We start from the raw sequence: 24,161 nt of genomic DNA on the forward strand, positions 1-24,161 counted from the left end.
TAAGAAAAAGATACCATTTTCAAAAGCAACTAAAAAAATCAAGTACCTAGGAATAAACTTAATTAAAGATGTAAAAGACCTATACAAAGAAAAATACATAACTCTACTAAAAGAAGTAGAAAGTAACCTTAAAAGATGAAAAAATATTCCGTGTTTATGGATAGGAAGGCTAAATGTCATTAAGATATCAGTTCTACCCAAATTCATCTACAGATTCAATGCAATCTCAATCAAAATTCCAACAACCTACTTTGCAAACTTGGAAAAACTAGTTATCAAATTTATTTGGAAAGGGAAGATGCCTTGAATTGCTAAAAACACTCTAAAAAAGAAAAACAAAGTGGGAGGACTTACACTCCCTGACTCTGAAGCTTACTATAAAGCCACAGTAGTAAAAACAGCATGGTACTGGCACAAAGATAGACTTATCTATCAATGGAATCAAATTGAAAATTCAGAGATAGACCCCCAGATCTAAGGCTGATTGATCTTTGATAACTCTCCCAAAGCCACTGAACTGGGTCGTAATAGTCTTTTCAACAAATGGGCCTGAGAGAGTTGGATATCCATATCCCAAAGAATGAAAGAGGACCCCTACCTCACACCCTAGACAAAAATTAACTCAAAGTGGATCAAAGACCTCAATATAAAAGATGGTGCCATAAAACTCCTAGAAGGTAATGTAAGAAGACATCTTCAAGACCTTGTATTAGGAAGTCACTTCCTAGACCTAACACCCAAAGCACAAGCAACAAAAGAAAAAATAGATAAATTGGAACTCCTCAAGCTTAGAAACAAGAGATGGAAACAACCCAAACATCCTTCAACAGATGAGTGGATAAATAAAATGTGATATATACATACAATGGAATACTATGCAGCAGTAAGAAGGAACGATGTTGTGAAACATATGACAACTTGGATGAACCTTGAAGACATAATTATGAGTGAAATAAGCCAGGAAAAAAAAAGAAATATTATATGCTACCACTAATGTGAACATTGCTGGGGGAGAATGCAGGGGTGTTGGGCTTCCCCACCTCGATAGTTGCTGATGTGCTCACAAACATTGGGGACTGGTGGATGGGCTGAGCCCTCAAACATGGGACTTACCCTTGGGAAGACTGTTTGTACAAAGGAGAGGCTAGGCCTGCTTATAACTGTGCCTAAGAGCCTCCTCCTGAATGCCTCTTTGTTGCTCAGATGTGGTCCTCTCTCTCTAGCTAAGACAATTTGGCAGATGAAATCACTGCCCTCTCCCCTACATGGGATCTGACACCCAGGGGTGTAAATACCCCTGGCAACATTGAATATGACTCCCGGGGAGGAATCTAGACCCAGCATGGTAGGATGGAGTACATCTTCTTGACCAAAAGGGGGATGTGAAATGAAATGAAATAAGTTTCAGTGGCTGAGAGATTCCAAAAGGAGCTGAGAGGTCAATCTGGTGGGCACTCTTATGTACAATATAGACTACCCTTTTTAGATTCTAATGAATTGGAATAGCTAGCAGTAAATACCTGAAACTATCAAACTACAACCCAGACCCCTTGAATCTTGAAGATGATCATATAAAAATGTAGCTTATGAGGGATGACAATGTGATTGGGAAAGCCATGTGGATCACACTCCCCTTTGTCCAGTGTATAGATGGATGAGTAGAAAATTGGGGGCAAAAAAAAAAAAAATAAAACACCCAGTTTGTTTATTTTTATTATTTTTGTGTGTGTGCTAATGAAAATGTTCAAAAATTGATTTTGGTGATGAATGCCCAACTATAATGGTACTTTGTGAACAATTGATTGTATGCTTTGTATGACTGCATGGTATGTGAATTTATCTCAATAAAATTAAATTATTAAAAAAATGAATGAGTAATGTATTTGTGAAACAGATGGAAATTGTTGTTTTAAAATGTAAAGAAAAAAAAAATCCCCAGCTTTTCATAGGGGCTCTGTGGCCCTGGAAGATGTAAGTGTAGACTCACCTTACAAGAAATGGTTGCAAAATTCCAGGCTAGTAAGTGTGGGACAGGGGTGGGAGAACAGGTCTGTGCATATGTGGAGAGGTAGAAATATAATCAAGAGAGAAATAAAATTTCATTAAGTGCATGCCTTATCCAGAGGTAGATTTTCCATAAAATGAATGAAGTTTACTTCAGGAATATACTACCCCTTCTGAAGTTTGAGAGGGGCCCTACAATGTGTAAACATAGTTTTGTGCTGGTAATTTTATAACTATTTTCTTAAAGAAGGCTCACAAAGTGGAAAAAAAAAACAAACCGTCAGACCCCCAAAACCTGGATCTTCATGGAGCCTTTACCTCTGAAATGAATGTGTTCATTCTTAGGGATACTGGAAATCCACGTTGCTTACTCTTCCTAGAGTTTATATCTGCCAGCCTCTGTGCCATGGAATATGTTCAAAGTTTCATTTGTTGGCACAAAACATGTACTCTCTCAAACCAAAAACCCATAAATGATTGGAAACTCTTCTCAACATTAAATGGAAGCTATCTCCTAGAGTTCCTAGCTCCCCATGGTTCTCAGAGCATTTCCTTTGTTCCACCTCCACTGCCATGTTCACGTTCAGAATCTCACCAACTCTAGAGGATGAATGCAAGAGATTGTTGATTAACTGATGCCAGAGCCTCCAGTCTCACCCTTTCCAGTCTTGTTATCTTCATAAACTCAAACATGATCATAATCATCCATTTTATAAAATCCTCCAGTTACTTCCCATTTCCTAGATGGTAAATGCTGACTTCTTAATAGGAAATTTAAGCTCCTTCATAACCTGGCCAATGCTTTCCTTTCTCTATAGTACCATCTTCTACCACTTACCTTATTCCTATGCCCCGGTACATTGAACTATTTATTACAAACATACTGTCCTACTTCACACTTCTACACTGTCCAGTCACTCTACACCAGGTAACAATGCCCTCAACCCCACCACCTCACTCCTGATTAACCATAATCTGCCTAGTGAATTCCAAGTCATCTCTTTAAAAATCACCAAAAAGAGAGAGAGAGAGAGAGAGAGAGAGAGAGAGAGAGAGAGAGAGAGAGAGAGAGAGAGGAAGAAAATGAAAAAAAAAAAAAAAAGAAAAAAAATTCATCTATATTAAGAATTCCCTGAAATACCCTGGGAATTAGGCAATCTTTCCATTTACCTATTGCTCTTTGTTCATAAACCTTCATGATCATTGCCACATTATCTTTAAAAGCAGGAACCATTTAGTTGCTTCATTGCAACACCTAAAATTAGCATATTTCGGGCATATAGTATGTATTCAATACACCTTTGCTGAAAGACTGATTAAAAGAATAAATGAAAAGAGATAAAGAAATGGTTGTCTAGAAGTCACTGTTGATGAAAAATCTTGCCTTTCCGAGAAATATTTCAATAAGTATGTCATTGACAAGTATCTTGTCTTTTCCTTTTGTATTAGTCTCCTGAGTGCTTAGCATAGTACGGAGAACATTGTAAATACTTCTTAACTGATTAAATGTTGTCAGTAAGGGCAATCTAAAAGACACTCCATTTAACTTCTCTGACAGAAAAGCTAGAAAGTGTCACACAGAAAAAAATAGTAACCAATAGAAACCAACTTCTATCCCAGGGATGGAGGATTTGCCTTCCTTCCATAATGTCCCTAAGAATATACTGAATACTCACTTTAGGGAAGAACATTTCTGTGATAAGAAGTCCACATAGTTTGTATCTTGTAGGAAAAGTCAGTGGGAGTCATGAAATTCTTTAAGAGATTAATCTAACTTAGGTTTTTATTTTCCCATGGCTTGCAATACATGTTGTCTGCGTCTACATTGATTTCACAGCATATAGCACTGGATTCTGCACACAATGTATGTTGATATAATTAATTTATGTTACAATTGCAGGAAAATTATGTGGCAAACTTCAAGATCAGAGCTATTTATATTCTTAGTATAAGCCAAAAGAAGTGGGGATGTGGTTAGTGAAAACTGCAGTTCTTTCTTGCTCTTCCTAATAAACCCATAATTAATATTTTAAGAAGGGCAAAATTCCTTCTTTTAAACATCTACACATTGCCATCAAAAGTGCATGCAAAAAGACCAAACTGAGCAAGATGTGGTCAAGTTCTAGATGTACATGCCAAATATGATTTTTGGAAGTATTCAAGCATATTCCTATAAAAACATACTCAGAAAGAAATACATTTTGTCATTTATTTCTCTAAAAATCTGGTGGGTAAACAAATCTAGATTGCAATGATAAAATTAGCATATTACTATTGTAAATTAGAATAGCAAGGATATGGGCAATAACACATTGCGAGGTGCCATTAGGGAAAAATGTGTTTCCCTCTCCAGGAAATATTGAGAATCCTCTCTCTATTATTAAAGGGAAATAATCATTGTCAGTTACATTTTTTTTAAGAAGCACTTTGTATATCACTTGCCAATCTTCTTTTACTTCCAAACAAAAACTGGGCAAATAATCATTGCAACTGAAATCTCCTTTGAATGTTCATTATGTATATTTTTTATATAAATGCTTTTTAAATCCACACACAGTATCTCTAAGAGTTAAATATTATTATTCACCTTTTATAATTAATAAAACAGAGGCTAGGAGAGTTCAAGTTGTACAAGGACACAAGGAAGATGCAGAGAGAGGAATCAATCTCAGGTTACAGCATCTCACCCACTGAGTCCATTTACTCTCAGGAGAAAGCTCAAACCTGCTAAGCTTCTATCAATCTTGTCATCAGGGAGGTTTCCTTCCCTGTAACTTTCCATTTCCTGTGTAAGTCTATTTCTTCCCATTCTGCCCCTTGAGGAGAACAGCTGGTCAGTGCCTTCCTTCTAATAATGTGAATTGATTGATTGGGTGAGTAATTTTTCTTACGAGAGATTTCAAACCCTAGAGAGCCAAGTATTTACACATGAAGGAAAAAAGTTCAACAATGAACTAATGCAAGAACATTTCCTTAGCATCAAGCTTTCCCTATATATTCCATGGGGGTGGAATGGAAATGTAAAAGAGTCAGAAGTAGATAAATTTTCTTAATTTTTTTCTCTTAACTATGATCTAGAACTTGCTAACTTCAGACAGAAAAATGGAAACTCAAAAACATTAAGAGAATACCCACGCAAACATTTTCGGTGTTTACATCCCAAACAAAATTGTCAAAAACTGCTTAAAGTATCATAAATAAAACTTTCACTACAATAATATTTGTTTTCAGTGTAGCACTTTTTCTCATATTTAACATTTAATAATCATTTTGCAATTATTCTTATTTCATGAACATTTTGCCAATTTTTATGTAAGTTCTCTCATCAGACTCACTTAATGCATCACTATGTTTTTACTCATTAATCTCTGCCTCTCCTTTGAAAGATAATCTGCATTTAATAGTCACCTTATGTAATATGCAACAAGACAGGATGCTCCTATACATTCAAAAAAGGGCAGCATTGAAATGTGTCAAAAGATTTACCTTTGAATCAAAATCCCATTCATTCATTACCAACCTTAGGAATTTTAAGGCTTTATTATATATGTTTTCTCTTGTAGTTAACTTGAGGGATTAGAATTCCAAATCATTCTGCCATTTCCCAAGGGATTACCAACATCATAGAGAAGATAAAGGCCATTATAAATTAAAATGAAATTAGATATTTAAAAATATATTTAAATCCCTAAGTACTTGGAGCAGGGGAGCTCTTTAGTTTTCCTAGTGTTTTAAACATGACTGCAGCTCCTAACATTTACCAGGCCCTGATCATGAATTCAGAAGATAAAGCACTTTCTTATGAGTATAAACACTGCTGGGCCCCATCTAACCCAAAGTGGCTAGACTTCATAATATATAAAAATTATCTCTAAAATAGAAATAATTGAAAGTTAATACTATTTTGTTGACAAGGAGATGAAGAAATGAATCTCTTCAGGGAATGAATGAATGAATGGTGAAGTACTTGAGTCATTTGGATATGATTCCAGCCTGAACTTCCCTCCCCTTTCCTTCCTTAAAAATTTCCAGACTGTGATAAACCCACAATTCCACAAAGGAAAACTCTCACAGAATGAAGAACCAATCCCTTACTTCTGTTTTTTTAATTCAATGTATTGACTTGCTATATATCTATTTGACTACTGTATTGAACTCCTACTATGTACCAGATTCTGAGTAACTCACTGTGGTGGTTTGAAGCTGTATGTATCCCAGAAAGATGTTCTTAAAGTTAATCCATTCCTGTGGGTGTGGACCCATTTGATGAGGCTGCTTCAGTTAAGGTATGACCCACCTCATTCAGAATGCATCTTAATCCTCTTACTGGAGTCCTTTATAAATGTATTGAACACAGAGAAAGAGTGAGAAAGCCATGAAAATAAAAAGCTGAAAGCTGTGGAACCCAGAACAGAAGGGAGGGACCAGCAGACGTTGCCATGTGCCTTGCCGTGTGGCAGAGGAGTCAAGGATCGCTGGCAGCCAGTCTTAGGAAGAAAGCTAATAAATTCCCATTGTTCAAGCTGAGCAATTTCATGGTTTCTTTAGAAGCCTAGGAATCCTGTTCTCATTTGCTAGGCTGCTGAAAGCAGATGCAGATACTATAAAATGCATTGGCTTTAACTATGGGAATTTATTAGCTTCCAAGCTTACAGTTTTGAAGCCATGAAAATATCCAAATCAAAGCATCATCAAGATGATGCTTTCTTCCTGAAAACTGGTTGCCTGTGATCCCAGACTCCCTTATCACATGGCAAGATACATGGTGGCATCTGGTGGTCTCTCCCTTGTCTTCTGGCTTTCATTGCTTTCAGCTTCTTGCTTCTGTGCCTTTCTCTCTGTCTGAATTTCATTTGCTTATTAAGGACTTCAGTAAGAGGAATAAGACTCACTCTGAATAAGGTGGATCACATCTTAAGTTAAGATCCTACTCACCAAAGATCCTACTTCCATGGGAATGGATTAACTTTAAGAACAAACTTCTCTGGGGTACAAACAGCTTCAAAACTTCACAGAAACTGAAACAGTCACTGAGGTACAAAGATGAGTAAGAATAGTTCTTGTCTACCCGGAGCTGACATTCTGTAAGTTAAACAAATGCAATGTGGAAACTATAATGATTGAGATATTAATTCAGTGGAATGAAAGCACAGAAAAGAGGTAACTAACCATTTGTCAGAGCAAGTATCACATTACATCACATTGTATAGCCATTCCGTCTTGTCATTTGCCACTTGAACTTTACCCATGCATGCTTTAGCATGCTACATGCATAATGATAAACCACATAATTACCAAATTATACCAGGCACTATTCTGACTTCTTATGTGTATTAGCTCAGTTAATCCTTCCAACTCCCTAAATTAGATATGATTATTAACTCATTTCACAGATGAGAAAACTAAGGCAAGAGAGGCTAAATTACTTCTCAGAGTCACAGAGCTATTAAGTGGAAGAATTAAAATTCATACCCAGATACTCTAACACTCCAGATACTCTACTCCACTGTTTTCTAATGGTAGAAAGTGCAAGAAAGTAAGGAGACTTTGGTATGCATCCCAGCTGCAGTACTTATTTGCTCTGTGACTTTAGGCAAGACTCTTCTCAACATTTCAACTTTCTTCAGTATAAATTGCAAATAACTACGTTTTTCCTCTTGCAGTGGTTTTAAAATATAAGTCGAAAATTCCTTCACACTACTTCCATTGAGTGAAGGCATCTATATTCCCTCTTGCAACTAGGCCCTGTAATTAAACAACAGAATTCAGTAGAGGTGACACTATGCCAGTTTCCAGGCCCAGTCTTTAAGAACCTGTCAGCTTCTATTTCTTGTCTCTTTGGATTCTCTTTCTTGGAATTCAGTCTCCATGCAGTGAGGAATGCAAGGTCAAAAGGAGAGACTGAGTAGCTGTTCAGACCAACATCTCAATTAGGACCCCAGTTATCAACCCCATACATGTGAATGAGGGAACCTTCAAAATGAGTCTGGATCTAGCCACTGTCTGAATGCAACTGCATGAGATCCCCTAGTAAGAACCACCTGTACACAGTCAACCCCCAGAGCCATGAGAGATCATTAAAAAATGGTCATGTTGTTTTACGCTGCTAAGTTTTGGGTGATTTGGTATGCAGTAATAGATAACCAGAACCCTTCTGTTCCCTGTCAGTATTATTGGGACATAAGTGAAAGTCCTTTGTATATGATAAAGTATTATACAAATGTGAAGAAATATTAGCCTATTTGGGGTATATATAAGCAGGTGACACACTATAGAATAATACAAAATCGCAGAAATACCAGTCAATACCAAGGACCGGTTAGTAAATTTAAATCCAATAATATTTCTTGAGTGTCTACAAATATATGAAAGTAATTTCAAACCAAGCAGCAAATGAGAGGAGATATGCTTTATTCCCTAAAGCATATCTCACTTCTTGATAGAAAATTGGTGCTGACATCAGAATAATCTGGATTTCAATCTTTCCTCTAATGCTTCCTTGAGGGCATACAAAACATCTCTAGGGTTCCTATTTGTACAATGAGGATAATAATTTCTACCTTGCTGGAATCTTGGGATTTTCCTTCCTATGTATCAAGAGCCTTGTGCATGGAATGAGATCAATAATCGACAGCTGCCATTATAATTGACGCTTCTAGGCTTGGTCTCCATTACAAATTTGCCATAAAAATACGCCAGATGCCTGTTATCACAGATCAGAAATATTTCTGTGAAGTTTTTCCAAGTTCAATTTTTAGGAGAAATAGGCTTGTTTATTTTTGAATCATTTCTAAGTCTTCTCTATCACATCCCACATCCATCAGCAAATCCTGTTCATTTTGTCTTTTTAAAGTACTCTAGATCCAACCCTGCTCATGACTTTCACCAGTACCAATCTGGCAAGGTCATCGTCATCTCTCACATGAATTATCACCATAATCCCCTAACTGGTCTCTCTTGCCTTACCCTTAACTCCTTTAGACTATTCACTGCATAAAACAAGCTGCTCCCCGTATCAGATCACGCCCTAGCTCTGCTCAAACCCTCTGGTGAGGTTCCATTTCACCTGACATAAAAAAATCACAGTTCCAAAAGAGGACAAACAGGTTCTGCATGATCTCCCTGTACCTGGTCCTTCACCCATCCAAGGGCTATTTCTCAGAACTCTTCTCCCTGGAACTCATGCCAGTCGAGCCCCATCAGGCCTCCTTTGAGTTCTGGTGCTCCTGCCTCAAGGCTCTTGCACCCAGTGTTCCCCATATGTGGAATTCTCTGTCACTCAACCCCACCCCCCATGGTCCATGATTTGCTTCCTTTCTTTCTTCAGGTTTCCACTCAAATATCACTGTAGCAGAGTCCCTTCTAGTAACTTCATATAAATTAGCACTCCCCTTTACCCTTCACTACTCAGCTTCAGTATCCTGCTTTATATTTCTTCGTAACACCAGTCTCCAAAGGACATATTATATATTTATTTGTTTAATATGTGATCCCCCCCACTGACCCTAGCCCCATGCACATGTGCGCATGCGTGCACACACATACACACACACACATACACACACACACACACACACACACACTAGAAAGGAATCCTCAGGAAGGCAGGGTCTCTGTTTTGTCCACTGTTTTATTACCAGTGCCTAAAATAGCCTTTGGCAAAGTGTAGAATATAGACAGTAATGCATATGTTTCTTGTCCATATAAATACAAATTGTGGTTGGTAGATATTTGACTGATTATTGCCCTGTGGACATTTGAGAAGTTTTGCCAGTTTTTCATTTATTAAGCAAATTTATTTCAGCATTTCTGATGGAAGGTGTTCTCTGAATTCCTTTGAATCACTTGAAACATCTTACTGGTTTCCTCATTAATTATCTTTTACCATCATCCACATTCATAAATGTTCCGGAAAGGGGTGGATATGGATTGAGCTTCGCATACTGGAAGTCAAGAGGGCATGTAACATGTGGGGACTTACAAAGACAAAGATGGCCAACAGGGACCCAGGTCGAGTGAATCCCATTAAGTCATAATTTTTGTAAGGGTAAAATCATGACCCATGCAAATATAAAATGAATGGAGTTGACAATTTTATTTAACTCTTTTATTAATGGAACCAGTAAGATGTAAAATTCACTTGGAAGAAGAATTGGAGTGAGTTATAAAGAGTTAAACTTTCTATTGGACAAAATTCGGTTGCATTTGCTTGAACAGGAATCCCTTGCATCACTATGGGCCTGAAACATATGCATTTTCATCAGCCTGCATGTTAATGTCTAGCTCCACAGAGGTACAAAATAACTAGTCAAAGACAATCAAAAAGCGAACACCCCATAGAATCAGATAATCCCTGGAGAATCCTCTAGACAACATCCAACATTTCATTGAAAGGACATCCAATAATCCTTTTCAAAAATCTTTCAGAATATTCCTGGAAACTATAAACAGATTATGCAAGGTGTAGAAGCTCACATGTTCCTGAGAGTGTTGACTGGTTAGATGAAGGTATAGTCCAGTTGATAGAAGATGCTATAGCAAGGCAAGTTTGGATTTTATATAACAATAGAAAGTCACTATACATTCTCAAGCAGAGGAGTGACTTGATGAAGACAATGTTTGAAAAAACCATTTTAGCAGAAGCATGTAGGATGGAATGTTAGGGTTGGAAGAGAAGCAGGGAGAAGATAGGAGGCAAGAAAAGTCTTAGCAATGTGCTGTAGGAATTCAGACCTGATTTAGGCTGAGTCCATGCAAATAGTTCAGATAAAATTAGGTAGGGAGGTTTGGGCTCTGGGATGGTTAATGTAATCCATTGAGTTGACTGAGAGAGATTCCCTGCAATTTTTCATAGCATACCTGACTCTGGGGAGATTTTATATTTTCAAAATGTGCACTTTCTAACATCTGACAGTTTATTTTTCTGTATTTAGATTACTTCTTAACAGTATGTTAAGTGACTTTTCAATTCAAAATATTGCATTCACCTTTTATTTGAGCCTTGGACTTTTATACAGTTTTCTTTCCTAAGATGTTTTCTTCCCCTAGGATTTGAGAAAGGCATACATCTATTAAATCTTCAAGTGTATCTAATCTACCTTTGTAATAGTTATTTGTGATATCCTTTCTATGATGGATGTTATTTAATTATCAATGCTAGTGTAATTTCTTAATATAATTTACTAATATTTATTTAATTCTTTATTTAAATATAATATTGAATGCTAATTAAAGCCATACTTGCAGCAGACTTAGAGAAATCTACCCCCTCTTTGTAATTTTTTTCTTTAATCAGTAGTTCAATTATATTTTCTCTGTGTGTATATATGTGTTTTACTGGATTTTACCTGGTTTATAAAAATAAGAAAAAATCATGACTCTTCAATAGTAGAAAGCAAAACAAATCATTCAGGTCATTTAAATCTCTAGCAACACATGTTCAAAGTGTTGCTGATTTCAAGGAAACCAAATACCAGGGAACACTTTCATGACAATTGCAGCTAAACAACTGAACTTCAAGCCGTGCTTCCAATCTTTGATTTGTTTATGCTTTCTTCATTTCACTTGTACTTTGTGAAAATTAAACAGTGGTATTTTAAGAAAATGCCCTTTTGTGGCTTGACATATTCTAATAAAACATATGCACTCTAAAAATGCACATCCAAAGTTAACCTTTTGAAAATTCACACTGCACTGAGGACATCATAAATGATTCACCAGTGACAGACATATAAGTAATTTTTATGACCTGAGCCATGAATTGTTCTTTAGTTCTTGATTCAAGTGACTACTTTTCACTATATTGAGCCATGAGTTTCAAAATAAACCTTCTGCTGATAAGGAGATTTACAGAGAACAAAAAGCCTGAGTCAACTATTTATCTACGACCAAATACTGTGAACTAAGCTTAGTTCAAGCAAGAGGTTTTCTAAGCAGTTCATTTATTTTAATATGGTACAAACATTTTGGAGTTTCACTGTAGCTTACGTTCACAGTGCATTGTCAGAAGAGGAGGGGGAAGGCCTCGGGGTAGCATTTCATGCATTCTAAGAGATAAGAATTGAGCACCTGCTAGAAGCAAAGCTCCATGCCAGATGCTCTGGAGATACACAGACCTATCCCTCAAGGAGCTTATATGTATTATGGAGGGAATAAATCACAAATTATAATATAAGACAGAATCTTATAAATTCTACTGGAAGGATGCAGAAGCAAACTTTTTTAGAAATTCCAAAAACAGAGAAAGTAAAGTACATTGGCTTTTTTTTCTAGGGAATGAGAAAGACTTCATGTCATTTGAATGAACAGTTTTTCCCAAACCTCTGCGTTCACCTAGGGAGTTTGTTACATTTAGATTTCTGGACCTTCCCAGTTCATTGAGATAGAAATGGGACAAGTAGCATGCTTTAAGAATATGTGGGTAGAGCCTTAAGAAATAAATAGCATTGAGAAGGTAGAGATGAAAGGAGAAAGATATCAATTGAAAGGAAAGATAGAATAAATGATAAAGGGGTGTGCATTATTGTCTGATCTCCTCTTCCCTCTCCCAATTAATCTATTAAAATGACAATTATTTTCTGATGAGCAGTTCTATACTATGGGAGAGATTTACAGTTTAGTAATAGAAGAGATATAATATCACCAGTCTAAAATTATTCCTAATTGCCCAGAAGTTGATGAAAGAGTACATAAAGCATCAAGAGGTCCTTGCATCCATCATTGGGTGCTTATCTGAACAGCCACAGGAGGACATCTTAGGCAATTCACAGGGAAGATCAGCAGATTGATGAGCTCTGTTTTGGAACAACATGAAGCTACTGGTTTTCTGTGGGCCTGCTCTTGGGAGCTCTTATTTTGCTGGTGCCAGTCTGATATCTCTTACCCTACAATCAGGGGCAGTACTCATGGACATGTGCCAGTGATTGTCATGGCAGACAGAAGGGCCAGGGAGTAAACCACCTTTCTCCTGTGCCCAACTACAAGCGATTGTCCTGTATTTGTGATGGGGCACAAGCTCAAAATCCCTCATTTGCATTTTACTCTCACTTGTGTACCTACTTTACATATTATCTGCCCTCACATAATGTACTACAGGAGAAAAGGAACCTAGTGCATCTTATCTGTGTCCGCGAATGGCTAAAGTAGCAGAAGTTGGGGCCTGCACGCAAGGAAAAAGATGACTGGTAAATAGCACGCATTCGGCTTCCTGTACGTGAGAATTTTCTAAATGCTCATTATCACGAACTGAGTGCAAAAGAGTCAAGCATACTATAGCTAAAGCATGCTGTATGGCAGCAAATGAGAACCAATGAATAAATAGTAAGACAAAGGCAAATTATGAAAGATCGTCAATGTTAGGGCAAGGAACTTTTTCAACAAACCAAGAGGAATCATTAGTGATCCAAATGGGATGTAGAAATTTGAACTGGAATGAGTATGTGGAGCATGAAGAAATTGGCTAAAGATAAGACAAACAGTAAAATCTAAAGAGAACTGCAGAGTAAGAAATATTCCTACGTAGTCAGCCCCCTAAAATATCCCACACTGATCTATGGAAGGCATGCACTTATAGAATTCATTCCAAGACCTTTCATGTAACATCCAAAGCAGAATCCCAGAGGCCTTCTTAGCAGGCACTCTAGTAGAAAAATACTGTTTTAATAATTTTAATTATATAAAATATTATAATTATATAAATAATTTTAAAAGCCATAAGGTGGAAACTTGAAGAAATATACCCATATTTGCTTATTTTTTTCCTACCATATAGTTCCATCACCCACATTTTAACAAGACATTTGCCCATTACCATAGATTCTTTCTATAGCACTCACTGCTTCTGAAAAATAGTTCTCAAAATTGAAACCATTTGTTTTCATCAAATCAGACAGAATTATGTTAAAAAAGACCAGAGCATTTCTCAAACTTGGGTGGATAAAACGGTGAATAGAAGAGCCTCAAAGTCTTCTTATTTAACTTTTCCTTAGTCACTAAATTTTTTTTTAACTGCCCTAGTCACCTTGTCTTTTTATTTTGTCTCTTATCAAAACTGCAAGTAATGGTCAATAATCTTCCTCCAACTCCATTTATTCCACAAAACCTTTCCTGGAAAGTTCAGTTTATACTCTTTTCTGACTAGTGCCCTCAAAATATTTGTTATGTATCTACTTATGCTTCCTTATGGTATTCTGTTTTATGCATAATTGTCATTTGTCCAATCAGAAAAAGTCCTTCTAGGCTAAGAACTATACTTAACGTTATGTTAATGTCAGCATAGCATCTAACGTAGGTTTAAGCACACTGTAGGTGGTCAAGAAAAATTCACTTCATTAACTTCATAGTGATTGTTAGCAAAGATCTTTAACAGTCAGGAAAGATTATTAAGCATAATTGTGGCATGACGGCCAAATGATTATATAATTCCACTTTACCTCTATTTTATATTATAAAATCAAGGAAAAAAAGCTTAATATAATTTCCCAATCCAATCCATGATCTTGCAAGGAATTTCAAAACCATGAATGACATCACTTTCTTGGATGGATTTATATTTTGTGGTAATAAGGGAGATACTGCAAGTTTTTATATATGAAGATGATTCTGGAAGGCAGCATGTATGCAAAGTCAAGTATATGTGAAATTGATAGAATATTAAATGGGATATGTGCTTTGGCATCACAGAATCTCCATTAACAGCAAACAAAAATCTCTTTAAAGAAACCACTTTTAAAAAAATATATACTTCTTGGTAAGTTCAGCTCTCCAACTAAAATTTCTTTCTCCCTTGTGCATTTTGCAACCTTTTGGCAGCTTTATTGTTGAAAAGCAAGGTACATTCATAATTGCACCATGGTAACATGCATTTATCATTGGAAAAGGTTCCATACTATAAATGAATTACTGTAATATATGTGTCATGAAATAGCATCTTATTATCCTCCTCCTCTTCTACTTTCTCTACTAAGCGGGTCAAAGTCGATAACAAGTGTTACTCTTCAGCGATATTTTTAAACAAATTAAAGGAATGGATGAGTTTTAAACCTTTAGCTTTGCAATGCTTCAAAATGATCAACACTTTTTATTCTAGTTATGTCTCTAAATCCCTAAAACACTTCCTGGTCTGTGCAATGTTTTCTCATATAGAAGCCATTGGTTTCTATACTGGCAGTCAGGCTGTTTTCAATCAACAAAATGTGATTGAGAAGTTATTATATTTGAAGTTGCTGTCAAGAAATAGAAATAGATATCATCTCCACCCTTCAAGAATTTATATCTAGTTGGGAGATAAAATATGTTGATATAAAATTGCAAACAAGTATGAAATGGATGGTATAGCCGGTAATGACTATATCCACTGAAAAGATTATCTGTGCAGTAGAAAGAGTTCAAATTTTAAAAATGTAGCTGTGTGTAAATCAATGTCTAATGTAGATTATAAAGTTTCCAATTGGTTTTATTCAGGTGTGTTTTAAAACATCGAGAGAAAAATAATCTACTCTACCATCCTTCCAAAAGCTTTGGCAGGATAGAATAAAAACTTTTCTGGCTATCTGGTATGTGGATAGCTGCCATTTCTTTATTTCTTCAGTAGCTAAAGTGGAGTGATCAGAGACACAGAAGTATTGGATACAGTTACCATGTTTTTTTAGCTCCTTATACAAGCCCAGAAAGCAGGCAGCACAAAAACCTGGAAGGAAAAGAAGTTTTCCCCCAAATAAGTCCCATATGTAGACAACTTAAGTATTGGATCTACACATCTAACCTTGTGAAAACAACTGCTAAGTATCAGATCTGCTGGTATGATGTCTGGGAAAAATAATCCCATCTGGTGATTTTTGCAAGGGTAAATATGACATGCTACTCATATATGTAGAGAGCTTGTTAACACTGGCTGATGGGATCAGGATCACCAAATTCTCACACAACAAAATTTAGCAAGGTCAAAATATGAATTTCTTGGCTTGGTTACAAAAAAATAATTAAGTATTTAGTTTAGGCGATTTGGATTAACAGTAGGCAAGCTTTGGACCATTACTTGACTCTAAGAGCTAAGTGGATCAAGTAGATCTTTATTATGAAACTATGCATATTTATACATTATTAGTGCATAGCACCTAGGATATGGCAAGTAATTTGATCAATCTGTTTAAGGTCTGTATTGCAAAATTAAATCCTTCAAGTGATGACAAATACTATGGTAAATAAGGTAAGTGTCCATAGACAAAGCAAATGAGATAAGTACCCATGAAACTTGGGCAAAGCATTTACCTCCACTCAAGTCATCCAAATAATTAAGAATGACTAGGAACTTGACAAATGGGGGCCTGATTTTAAAATGGATTTGTGACAGAACAAACAGATGCTCATGTATCACCTCCAATGTTAGTTCCTGAGTTTTGTTTCTAATCAGAAAAGGCAGCATGATTTTTTTCAGTTTCATTTATCCAAAGCCAGTTTTTGATATTTCCTTTTGGACTCAAGAGAACACCCATTTTCTATGTACCCAGATATCTACTGAATCTTATTTGACAGTTCTAGAAACCCATGTCACTTTCTATTGAACCCAAAGTAAAAATATTATCCTTCAGTCTCTCTTCCCTAAATCATCACATATACTCTTATATGCAACAAGATGAGAATTTTCAAACTATAAATAGAATAAATTGAGTCTAAATGATTAGAAAACTATTTCAATCTGTAACATGGGCTCTAATTTCTTTTTTGTTTTTGCTTGTGAAAATATGCTTTGTTAGAAATTCTATATATTCTCAATTTTTCTTACTCCCCCTCTTCCCCAACCTAAACACACTAAGACAAAAACACACACAGACATTTAAACACATAAAAACCTATCTAGCGTTTTCTCTTTGTAGCCAATTTGACCAGGATTGAAATTAATATTTACTTTGAAAATTGTGTTTATCACCTGAAACATTCCAGTTAACACTCAATTATTTTCATTCAAATACCACTGGAAAATATTGAGGTCCTCCAAATACAAGAATGCCTTCTGCATATAAAAATATTCATATTGTGTTTAAACTGTCTGAAGTTGTTTACACACCTATTGTATCTTTTCACATTTCCTGACAGCCATAGTCCACTACTGTCTTAAATATGGCAAGTCTACTTTCCAATCCCATTTTTGTGTGAAATGTTGCTATGTGTTTAGCAGATAATGTTGGATAGAAACCATTCTTATTAAGATTTAGCCCTGGGACTTCCACACAGATCTTTGCTTATTAAGCAGTTCCCTCCTTTCCTTTGCCCAGCAGGCAGTTGTTGGAATTCTTAGGTAGATCTGAATTTGTCACAAATGTCTCACTGAAGTTAGCCATCCTAGGAATTCTGATGACTAAACAAGCTACTAACTTGGAAGGTCTTACTCTACAGCAAATTTTCTTTTCTGGATAAAATGGATTCAATTTTAAATCCTATGAAGACAATTTCATATAAGATGAAAGATGGAGAACGAAAAAATGGCAAAAATAGGAAAGAGTGGTGTGTGTGTGTGTGTGTGTGTGTGTGTGTGTGTATTTGTGTCAGACATGTCTCAAGAGTTTCAGAGGTGAAACATTTCTAGTCCCCTTTTTACAAAAAAAAAAAAAAAACAAAAAAAAAACAGAAATAATTTGTATTCTGAAATCTCTAATTAGCTAGAAATTTTAGCAAATGAAAGCAAATTTTAACAACCCAAGAGTGACCAGAACTAAAGGACTGATGAATGAGCAAGACTCAAGAGCACAGCCAAGCAGTTTCAATGTACCCAGATGCCCTTTGGGCCTTGTTTGACAATCCTAGGAACACATGTCATTTTCTATTATACACAGTGATACAGAAACAGCTCAAAACGTTCACTGTATTCTTTTTGCAGCGTCAAGTGAAAATAAAGTGTCTGTTGCTTGTAAAAGGGGGCTCAGTGTTCAGCTGGCTGGTCACATGATAGAGTGAGAGAAAGGAGAATGAAGTAAAAGAAATTGTGAAGAACTAAAAAAAAGGAATAATATTTCCAATGATGATGGTTTATAATCATAGTTTATGGCATATTTATCTCCCTTCTGTAACAATTTTAACACGTGTCATGCCTGGCACTTGCAAGATGATCAACAAAAAGAAATTGTTCTCTGTTCAGAAGACCAAAGGAGCAGTTAGTTCATATGGAAAGCCCTTACAATGGGCCCCTCCTGTATTTGAAAGAAATAAAAAAGTTGAAAAATTGTTATGCTGATAATAGATGTAGATATAGTCATACTCATTAGGACTTTTGAGAAAAAGATTTAAGACAAATTGAGTGGCAAGAAAATGTCAGTGTCAGAACCCATGGAAAATAAGGGCTCTACATGGGAGGTACTGGACATTCTCAGCTTTCTGTACCAGCAGAGACATGCTAGTTCAATAAAGTCACTTGTTCAAACTTCTTGCTTGCTTTCCATCATTAAACCAATTGAGAACACATTTTTGCCTTCTGTAATTGGTGAAGAATGCCAAACCATAATAAGAACATCTTAGAGAAGTGGCACTTTCTTTAAAAGTTCTGTAACTAGTGCTTAAGCTACTTAATGCTCCATTTAGTACTTCTAAGGCAGGGGTTTTAATGCTGGCTGCATTTTAAAATCATCTTGGGCTTTTGCAAAATGCTAATGCCTGAACCCCATGCCAGAGATTCTTCTTTAATTGGTTTGGAGTGTGATCCAGTCATCAGTATTTTTGAAAGCTCTGCAGGTGAATCTGGTGTAAAGGGGCAGATAACCACTGCACCTAGCCAATGTTTCTTAAAGTGTGCCTAGATGGATTGCCTCCTGGAGAATCATCTACATACCTTGTAAAAAATGCAGGTGGCTGCACCCCATCCACCACCAGCTGGGACAGAAAGCCTAGGGTTGGGGGCCAGAAATTGCTTCACAACAAATCCCCCGATGATTCTTAAAGAGGATGCTTTGACAGGCCATGATCCACTCCCCCAATTTTATTTGCATATTCTGCCATAGCTATTTTCTGGCTGCCGTGTTTATTCTGCAGCACGATCATTACTTGGATAGTGATGGTAATGGTGTGTGTGTGTGTGTGTGTGTGTGTGTGTGTGTGTGTACTCCTTTAATGTGGTGCCAAGTAAACACTGGCTATAACCTCTAATAGGAGTATTTTTGAGTCTGGTTTGGAAGGCCTTCCATTTCTTACCCTCATGTTAATGGGAGAGGAGGATTTCCTACGGCTGTATAAAATATCATGGGCAATACTCAAATGGGTGGCTATGCAGAGTCAAGTTATAATGCTCTCAGAATAATCCTTAGAAAGAGAAAAACCCAGAGATATTGAAAAAATATATTTGAGTACTACTTGAGAGCCATGATTATATATATTTTATATTCCTGTTGTTACTGAAAGCTGTTCTTGAAATTCAGGAAGCCTGACAGTCTGACGAATGCAGAAAACCTATTAAAAAGTAATCTGAAATGCATTTCAGGTGAAATCACTTTACCAAAGTGCAGATCATTTCATTTATTCTAAAGGCATATAATTAGAGAGACCGAATCGGTATTTTTTTCTTTATACAACATAGCACAAATATATACTTCTTTATTCTAGCTTCAGCATGTCTATAGTTTTGAAAAAGTCCATGTCAAAAAAGAGAATGACTTTTTTTTTTCTCTTTCATGAGTTCACAAGTGAAAACAGGAGCATAATAAAAAAGCAGAAGGTATTATTTATCTTGGCCTTATCTGCCCATGTCAGAAAATTTAAGACAGTGATGAATTACACATTACTGTACAAAATTTTATTATCAAAGGCAAAATTCAAATTTGTTCTGCTTAAAATACAGAAGACAAATTTCCTCACTTAGAAAAATCCATTTTGTTAGTGTTTGGTTATAATGGAATAAAAATCTCATGTTGAATACATACTGATTCAATTTTTACTGAATAATTTTAAAGGCATACCATAGAAAACATTTATCTGGTAAACTAATTCAAAGTTATGTATTTGGTAAATGCTTTAGTAACTTACTATAAATAAATAACTTACTTTAGTTATTTAAGTAAAAATAACAGTTCTTTTTAATCCCTAAGTCCTAAAATATTAATAAGGGAAAAAAAGTACTTCCATTTGGCATAGTTAAATGTCTTCATTTCGGGAATGGCTTTAGGAAAATAAACTTTGTTACTGAATGCACTCAGGTTCATTAGGAATAGTCCATGTAATCTTTTAAAATAATATCTGATGAATTCAGTGATGTCCAGAATTCTCAAAGGTAGAATTTCTCTTCTTGCTACAAATAACAGGACAATTCACAAACTTCAACTCTGTTTTAACTTTGTAGTCCTAATCTGTCTTCAGAGATTAACAAAATGTAAAGGGACTAAAATTTAGCAAAGAAAAATAGTAAATATATTCATTTATGGCAATGCACAAGTAGCATTTAAAAAGATAATATGAGATTGTTATTGTACAATATTTAAAAATGTAAAATTCAGTATTTGAGGAGAAATATATTTGAAAAATGTTTCTTACTTGAGAAATGACAGATAATGAGCCTATTTTAAATGAAATTGAATAACAAAAAATTGCTAATGGATGTTCTTACCCAATAGGTCATAAGCTATGTAACGGTGGGAACAGAATTGTATACAAGAGCAAGCACAAATCTATGAGCCTAGTAGGGGTTAAAAGGATAACATCTAAACGATTAACTTAGAAAATAAATGCACTGCACCTTCAAGGAAGAAGTTCTTAACTCCACTGTAATATTTGCTACAAAACATTTTCCTCTTTCATTCACTTACATGACATTACAATAAAAATGTAGGGGATTAGAAGTAAATTGACCTGTGCAGAGCCAGGTCAAACCAGTTATCTTAGACTGTATCTACCCACAGCAATCCCACTGAAATTTACTGCTGGTAAATTAAGCAGCTGTAATACTTCTCTGACCTGATTGCAAAGCAAGAGGAAAGTTCTGGCTGGGTTTCCTCCACATGCAGAAGCAGAGGTTTAACCTAATCTTTGTGGTCCACTGGTGCAAAGCTTTGCAATCCACCCTCTCTTTTCACTTATTTTTACATGGCTCATTGCCTGGAGTATCTGTGAATTAACTGGTTATGGCTTAAAACACACTAAGCAACAGTTAAGTAAAACATTTTGATGAGAAGTTTTAAAGGGGGTATGAGGTAACGTTGTAAAGAAATGCACTAATTAATACTTCTTTCAAAGACAATGAGATAGTGAGTGAAATATCCATTTAGTTTCCTAAAAATAACTGTCTGTATGGATAATCATTATGTTTTGTGCATGCTAGAAGCAGATGAATGAGTAATTTGAGCCATAAAGATTTGCATTTTCAGGATTTTGAATACCAGCTAATGCCACTAATAAGTCATATAAGTTAAGAATAGTTCCTCAATACCTCTTAGCCTCAATCTCCTTAGTAAAATGAAACTAAAGTCATTTCACAAAGTTATTAAATGATGTATCTATAAAGTGCCTGGCGTTTAGTAAACACTCAATAAATGTTTGCTCTTTCTCTATGTTGTAATTCATTTAACATTATAGAAGGCAAAAAAATATAATTTGGAACAAAATGGAGGATCAGTACTGTTTGTTTCTTTTTTCTTAGCACAATAAGACACAGACTAGCATGTCCAAAAAAATAAACATCTATCCTTGAAGTGCTAAATATTCAAACTCAGAGCCCTTAAAGTGCTGTTTCCAAAATCTGTATAAAAGTCATTCATCAATCTACAATTATTTATTGCATAGCTACTATGTGCAAGGCATAATATTGGTTGCTAAAATAGATGGATAATATATATGTGGAATATATATGAATATGAATATAAATGATTAAACTGGTCAGAAAAATAACAGAAGCAAAGTTTTAAAATTCAGTTAAACAAAAATGCAATGAAAATTATTTGCTTATGCCATATGAATAATAAACAATACTCAGGAGAAAGATATTTTATGTTCAAATTAATTGAATGTTGTAGATAATCATTAGTAAAGTTTGCTATTTGCTTGCATAATCTTAACTGGAAAATACAAGCTCTTTAGGGTAAGGAACCTATATAATTTCACTTCTTGCTATGAGTTTCCAGTTTTAATTAATTACACAGTACACTACAATAATATAATAGCCGGAAAGATAAGTCAAAATAAGAAGCCAGATTTGTAAAGTAGGGCCAGTATGTGAAAAACCTATTCAAAAAATAAAATTCATGTAATTACACATAAGTAGTGTATTTATAGTTAGAACAAATATTCTCACTTCATAAGTAGTATATTTAAAGTTAGAATAAATATTCTGTTTCTTTATAATATTTAAAACACTTTCAAAACTTTCCTTATCTATGCTCTGAAATAAAATTTCATAAAATAAAGTTGAAAATAAAAGTTACTGGAATACACTTTTATTGGACTACTCCTGAAACTATACTCCATTAAACAAAATATTTCCTTACTAAAAACAATGACACAATTCCCTTATTAATTTAAAGCAATTGATTGGGGGGGTACTTTATATAATTAAATTTGGAATTCTAAAACATTTCATGAGAATAATTTTGCACTCAAGTTCACATAAACTAATTTAAACAAATAAATTATTGCCTAGGATAAGTATTGTTGAATGTGCTTTAAAGAATATGATTATCTTTATATTGCCACGTTGTGAATATAAAAATGGTATGCTAGAAGTTTTAGAAAACTTGAACTACTTTTTCATAAGTAGGTTAAACATTCTTCCTGCAACTTACTGATACCACTAAATTGCTTTTCTTCAAAGAAAATTCTATTCCAATTTATATTCCAATTATTACAGTTTAAACTGTGTGATTTTATTATACTTTCAAAATACTAAACATGTCCATAAAACACAATTAAATGCTGTGAAACCAAACAATGAAACTTATACTGGAGTACCTTAAAATTTTGAGAACTAGTGTATAAAATAATTACATAATATCATCTATAACTAAAAATGATGTACTTCCTCCTCTATAGTATGTAATTATTTTTCTTGTTTCCCTTATCATTCTGATTGGTTCATTATTTCTTTGTTTGTTTCATTCCTTCAGGCCTTATTCATTTCTGCTTTCCTTGTTGCTCATAAAATGACTTGTGAATTAAAAAGTGCTCAATAAATATTTGTTTAATTAAATTGAATTCTGTCAAGATATAACTTGCAATGTCAAGTGATAATTCAGCTATGCTCTCTGATAAAGGAAAAAAACAGGTATAGAAATCTTAACTTCTCATCATATGAGCTTTTGCTACTAGGTATATTTGGTTACCTCTTTGGAGTGCTGTTTTCCAACTGCTTAGAAAAGAGTTCTTTAAAGTATTAATAGCCAGCAGATTTTAATTAAATATATTATTGTAAACTTCTTTAGGAATCCCTTTACAGTATCTAACCCAGCACTACAGTTGCATAAAAATTGTATTTCACTACTTAGTCTGCATAGATTTATAATCATTTTGTCAACAGTATTACAGAATATTATTATCACTGATTTAGATGGACACCATTTTATTTTAGTCTGACCATCAGAGAAATTTGTGCTGAGAGTAAAACAAATGATCAGTATTTTAAGGTCATATTTAAAAAATGTTAAACAAAAAACAATAAACTATAATCGATGAATTATATTCTTTGTTCCAATTTCAGCTACCTGTGATGACCAAAGAAAATGCTGATTAATATTTTCAGCCAGTTGTTTGACATCATTAAAGTTAGAAATATGGAGTTTAAAAATAATTTAATTATTGTACATATATTTAAACACATATTTCAATACTACTTCTGGTATTTGGAAAAGCTCCAACTAATGCAAGGGATAGAGGTATTTTAAATATGTCTTTATAGTTCAGTAATAGGATGGCTGTATACAGGTTATTGCATCTGTTCCCAAAATAAAGATTAGACAATTTTAAATAGTTCATTTTGTTGTTACTCTGAGCCTTAACTTCCTCATCAAAATATTGGGGCTAATAAAATTTATTTGCTTTTGTGAAGACTCAAAATGCAGGCGTAAAAGCTATTTGAAAATGAAATGCATTTTACAAATACATAGTATCTCTTAATAATCTTGTAAAATATACAATTATAATATTTATAAATTGCATTACCACAAAAAGCTCATTTCTGTGATATAATTATACTG

This window comes from Choloepus didactylus, chromosome 8, assembly GCF_015220235.1.
Source record: "Choloepus didactylus isolate mChoDid1 chromosome 8, mChoDid1.pri, whole genome shotgun sequence".
Lineage (NCBI taxonomy): Eukaryota > Metazoa > Chordata > Mammalia > Pilosa > Megalonychidae > Choloepus > Choloepus didactylus.